The sequence below is a fragment of the Octopus bimaculoides genome, chromosome 15, assembly GCF_001194135.2.
Source record: "Octopus bimaculoides isolate UCB-OBI-ISO-001 chromosome 15, ASM119413v2, whole genome shotgun sequence".
In the NCBI taxonomy this organism is placed as follows: Eukaryota; Metazoa; Mollusca; class Cephalopoda; order Octopoda; family Octopodidae; genus Octopus; species Octopus bimaculoides.
Window position 1 is genome coordinate 54,145,042 of NC_068995.1, and position 6,668 is coordinate 54,151,709.

Below are 6,668 nucleotides of genomic sequence, written 5' to 3' on the forward strand. Positions count from 1 at the left end.
ATATATATATATATATATATATATATATATATATATATATATATATATACATGTATGTATGTATGTTTGTATATGTATAAGTTTAGTGTTCTTAGATGTTTTTGCATATGTGTTGTATTCCTGCGTGAGTTTGTTTGAATCTAACAGACAAATGTAAAAAGAAAAATCAACATTAATCATAAGAAAGAGAAAATACATGCCATTATGAAATTAAAAATAAATTCTAAAACATCTACAATCATCTTCACGCGAATATGTTTGGTTTTTATGTGTTTTCTTCCGATGTACAAACGATAGCATTTCTATTAACACGATTCTACATGTTTTACCTACAATTGTTACAAAACATTTTTCCGAAAATCATATAAATGTGAAATATTTTTCATGGTGTAATAACAATTTTCATATATAATATTTTCTATACTTTCAGCAGTATTATTTCTTTTTATTTTACTTATTATTTTCAACGTAAATAAATGCATTTTCTTCTACTTTTTTTCTTTTGTAAATAATTATACTGATTATCATCGAGTTTCTAGATAGCGAATTACTTGTAGCTAAATATATCATTAATCGGTTGATTTATGATTTGATATCTTCATCTCATTCCATTAGCACGCAACATATCGATGCAAGAGTCTATAGCTCATTATCATACTCTATCAGGTGATCTTATGTTAATATTGACTTACAAAGGATTCGTTATTTTATTTTGAAGCTCTATACTAACGTACTTTCGTTGCTCATATAATGTTGACACTTCAGCTATTTTTCTTTTTGACTTTGTTGTTGAAAAAGATAGCCCCTTCCGAAAACTTCGTCGAACAAATTCCAGCTTTTTTTTAGTTTCCTTCCTACTTTGCAGCCAGCCACTTGTTTCGAACAGTCGAACGAAGATCTGCTAAACCACACACACATCTGCTTGGTGTCGAGTAATATGTTTTTAATGTGATCCGCCAAAGACAGAATTGTGAATTTGTTGCCACATTAGCACGTTGTCATCTCTACCACTCGGGCCCATCAGACACTTTTCAATATTTTGCTTGTCTGTCTGTCTCGGTCTCTGTTTCTCTTTCTCTATCTCTCTCTCTCTCTCTTTATGTCTGTCTGTCTGTCTCTCTGTATATATATATATATATATATATATATATATATATATAAAGGTGGGACTTTATGTATATAGGAACATTTCCCTAACATTCAAAGTAACACAATGAGGATGTAGTTTTATTGAGTTCAGATAAGGGCGTTGCATTGCCAAAACCGTAAGGGCACCGGAAGACACGCTTTGTTTTATTTGTTTCAGCAGTGACTTCAAATTTCGCCGACATAAACTTTATCTCCTATTCTTTCGGTCGATAAGTAAATTGCTTATAATGTACTGAGTTGCATCGTTTTGACTGACCACTCTCATAAACGTTGTCTCGAAACAATTGTTGAATTTAATAACTGCAGCACTAAGTTGAACACCAAATTTCTATTGATAGTCTCTGGAAAACGAATAGAGACATTCCGACTCTTGTAGTTAATTGACTATAAAACTGGTTATAAAACCGACAATTACCAGTTCCAACTAATATCATTTCATCCCTGCTGTTTATTTATAAGAGGATAATATAGAGATTCCATCCATATAAATATGGTCCTTCACCATGGGTATGTTTAAAATTTTAACAATATCTGAAATTTATTGAACATACCAATTTAGCCGCCATCTTTACAATAGTCATATGTCTCCTATGAGCAGCACTGAGCTGTAGGATTCGTATGATTTTGCTTTGCTTCTGAATAATTTTGTTTCTCTTATTCTCAGATGAAATCTAAACTATGATCCATCTTATGATTATTTGTTTATCGATATTGAACATGTTGGTTTTTCAATAGAAATTACATTTTGAGATTTGATGCAAGCATAGTTATTACACAATCACCAGCTATGTCACAGTTGACCTTTGATGTTTTGATGAACGGAGAATAATTACAATCTAAATATTGATTAAATTTAATGCGCTATACTTATGACCTACCACAACAACGAACGTTTGCTGGTGTACATTTTATACACTTATGGAAGATTATACACTTATGGAAGATTATACACTTATGGAAGATTATACACTTATGGAAGATTATACACTTATGGAAGATTATACACTTATGGAAGATACACACAAAAACTAAACGAATAAGATAAGAAAAAATGTTGCAAAAAATAAATATATAATGACCGTTATCTCTTATTCTGAATATTACCCATTTGTTGTTGGTGAAACCTCAACCCTGAATACGCTAGTCCACTGAACAGCAAAGAATTAGTCAGCATAACACTACTGCATGGCAAATATCTGCTGAACAGCATATCGCTACCAAAACTGGAAACTACTAGCGAATATAGAATACATAGCAGAGTCCATTAAAACTTTTGATCTACAAGTGATTACAGTCTGTGATCTTGTAAGACTTTCATTTCATGGTAATACAGCCGATTCTGCAACTACTGTAATTGTGTTGTAAGCACCAGACGTAACATCATACAGACCACATAGCTCCTACCAACAACGTTTTGGCTTCAGCTATTGCCAATATTGCAGCCACCACCACCACCACCACCACTCCATCAAGAGCAGCATCGCCGCTGGCAACTCCATCATCGACTCAGCTATCATCTCCACTGCTGCTCTCATCACCGGCGCCCGCCATCGCTGCTACTGCCGCTACTATCACCGCTTACCTCCCACCCCGATTCTGCTGCTCTTCTTATGTTGCTGATGCCTTTTGCAATGATAAAATTGCAAAATCCAATATATAGGCAACAATATGCTATCAGTTAATTATTTCCTTAGTGCTACGACAAAAATTTAATATTATCCATCTGAGCGCCTCTATAGAGGCATGCTTACCTACATACACAAATACATACATACCTACATGCACACAGACAGACATACATGTTTACATGTATACACATACATGTTTACATGTATACACATACACACATACGTATATATGTATGCATATATATATATATGTATATGTATGTATATATAAATATATATACATATGTGTGTGTGTGTGTGTGTGTGTGTGTGTGTGTGTGTGTGTGTGTATGGATGGATATATGTATATATCTATGCGAACTTGCACTTCTCAATCTGAATTATGTATACAAATGCATATCTTAAACCGTCAATATCTGCGCTTATATCGAATCAACAACTCGAAAAGAACGCCATCCAAACGGTTGGATTTTGCATTAATTACTACTTCGTTCTTTATTTACACCACCAATCCATAGACGGTTATTTCATTAGGTTTCGTTATGAAAATATTTCTGATCTATGGATGTGTGAGATCAATGAAAGGGTTCAAGAAGTAGACGAACAATAATTGAGCGATGATTGGCAAGGGAGATAAACAAGCGAATTATTGCTTAATCAATGGACAATGACATGTGAATTTGATTAAGGACAAAATAGTAATCTTCTCACATAATGGATGTATACACATACACGCACACCTACCCCCCCCACACACACACACATATCCACTCTTTGCATTATTCTTCATTTGGGATATGTAAACTATAATGGTGATGAGTAAGAAAGAATTATTAAACGTAATAATAATCCTTTCTACTATAGGTACAAGTCCTGAAATGTGGATAGTCGATTACATCGACCTCAGTGCGCAACTGGTACTTAATTTATCGACCCCGAAAGGATGAGAGGCAAAGGTGACCTCGGTGGAATTTGAACTCAGAATGTAGCGGCAGACCAAATGCCAATTTCTTTATTGCCCACAAGGGGCTAAACATAGAGAGGACAAACAAGGACATACAAAGGGATTAAGTCGATTACATCGACCCCAGTGCGTAACTGTTACTTAATTTATCGACCCCGACAGAATGAAAGGTAAAGTCGACCTCGGCGGAATTTGAACTCAGAACGTAACGGCAGACGAAACACCGCTGAGCATTTCGCCCGGCGTGCTGACGATCCCGCCAGCTCGCTGACTGATTAAGCGTAACAATGATACTAAAGGAGACACGTTTCGACCTATGATCAGCAATTTTAGGGAAGAGAGTAATTCGATTACATCGGCTGACGTTTTGATTGGTATTTTATATCATCGTTCCTGAAATGATGAAAGGAAAATTGACCTCGTTGGTATTTGAACTTAGGCCTGCTAAGAACTTTATCCGACTCGGTAATTTTGCTACTAGTTGCCGCTTCAAACAACAGAAACAACAGCGACATCAACAAAATAACAATAGTAAAAACAGCAACAACAACAATAATAGTAATAATAATAGAAACGAGGAGAGGCATCTTCCAATGGGCTGCCTGTCCCCACTGATCTTTGTACTGGGCATGATAACACTAATACTTATTCTGAGGAAAGCAAAGGCAGTTTGTATTCAAAAGCCGCCATCAAAAAGTCAACCACTTGTTATTCATTGCCCGGTTGAGTGGGTCTATTCAAGTTGGCGTCTGTAGGCTGAGGAGTAGGGAGAAGGGAAAAGCTCTTACCATGACAACAGTGGTGACAATACTACTACTACTACTACTACTACTACTACTACTACTACTACTACTACTACTACTACTACTACTACCGCTGCTGTTGCTGCTGCTGCTGCTGTTGCTGCTGCTGCTGCTGCTGCTACAATTCTTTATTAACCAGGAGCGGCGCTAAATATGTATGAAAAACATTGACAAAGGAATTGTCGCACTACAATTAACAAATGGGAATTAAAAAAAAAAGTCGATGAAGACTTGGCCGTAAAGGAAATAGCCTGTCGTTAGTATTTTAAGTTGTCTGCCCAATACAACCTCTTTCACCATATCAGTAGAAGCAGTACGCTGCATACATTTTCTGCCCAAAGGAAGGCGTGGGGAAATCTTTGCGTGTTAGCGGCTGTTCAACATAATGCCACACGACAGCAATGCTCGAGTATGGTACGAGCAGGAGTAGAACAGTTTTGCCGTTCAACATTCATCTCGGAGAGTTGAGGCTTACGGCACTATCGTGTTTGTAGAGTATTCCCTAACTGGTAACGGTGAGCATTCATGGTTTGAGCAAGGCATAGGTTGGTCAGCTCTGCTTCGTGTGAGCCCAAGTGATAGGTTTTGCGAGGCTGGTGTTTCTCTGGTTCACTGTTTTCAAGTTATTTCTACAGCAAATTTCGCTTTTCTTGCTGATAAGAACTTTTATGAAAGAGAATTTTGCGGTTGTCGAAGCACATACAACCTGTTGTTAATGTTATTGCCAAACATATTCATCTTCTTTGCTTTATGTGGAAATGGAATTTTTTATTATTTATTTTTGTGGCATTTGCTTGTTCGTGCGTTCATTAATATTTTATGTTGCTATTTTATTTTGTGCAATATTATTTTCCTTAGGTGTGGATCGCGAAAACGAAGAATCCATATTTCATTTAGTGTTAGACATAAAAATATAATGGAAATATTTCACAAAAACGATCTTGGCGTCCAAGACCAGTAAGGGGCAAACGTTTCAATATGCTTAAAGTTAGTCCCTGCGTGAAATAATATCCCAAACAAAATGCAATTCGTCAGGTAAACATAAAAATTGTATACATACATACATACATACATACATACATACATATACACACAAATATATATATATATATATATATATATATATATATATATATATATATATATATATATATATACAGAAACACATATGTACACCTACACAAGGACAAGAACACACATAAGATGATTAGGTAACAGAATAGCAAATGTGAGAGATGTTCTCTAGAGCTTAGAAGAAAGATGTTACGAAGATACTTGAAATATAATAAACGTGATGTAATATTATCAAGGCAATCAATACACACTTCCTGTCAATGTTGATATACTCTACTGCTATTTTAAAGTTAAAGAATCTGTATGGAAGTAGCAATTTGCTCGTTGTGTATAAGGCAAACTATACTAACCGTTCTTTAGACAGGGTATTTTTTTACCGAGAATGGAAGGATGCACGGGTGTGTTAATTGCAGAAGAAAACACCAATTCTTCGATTTGTGTTTTTGCAAAGATTATAATCAGGTATGTGGAGAAAGGAAATACTATTATATGGGAAGAGAAATATTGATTCAGTCTCTGAAATAATGATCTCATCAGTAAAAAAGAATGGCAGGGCGGAAATATTAGGCCAGTTCATACAAGAAAGCGTGTAAGTTGAAGTAAAGAGCACTGGTTGCGGTGGACAAATGAAAAGCTGAGATGCGAAACTGAATCCCTAATTAAAAAACGCTCAGAAACAAGCTATTAGAACGCTAATGATAAGAACAATGTGTGATAAAAATGAGATAAGGAGTAAATTAAGAATGCGTAACAAATGCGTTGAAAGTAGCCAGGTTCGATTCAGCTAAGCGAAGCTTGCATAAATTGTGTATGAATGGAGGTCGTAAACACACCAGTATCGGTTGTCAAGTGTTGGTGGGGGAACAAACACAGATGCACAAATGCATAAATATATACGTATATTAGACGGGCTTCTTTGATTTTCCGTCTACCAAATCCACTCAAGGCTTTGGTTTGCTCGAGGCTGTAGTAGGAGATTCTTGGCGAAGGTACCACACATATGCGTGCATGTTTGTGTGTATATATATATATATATATATATATATATAT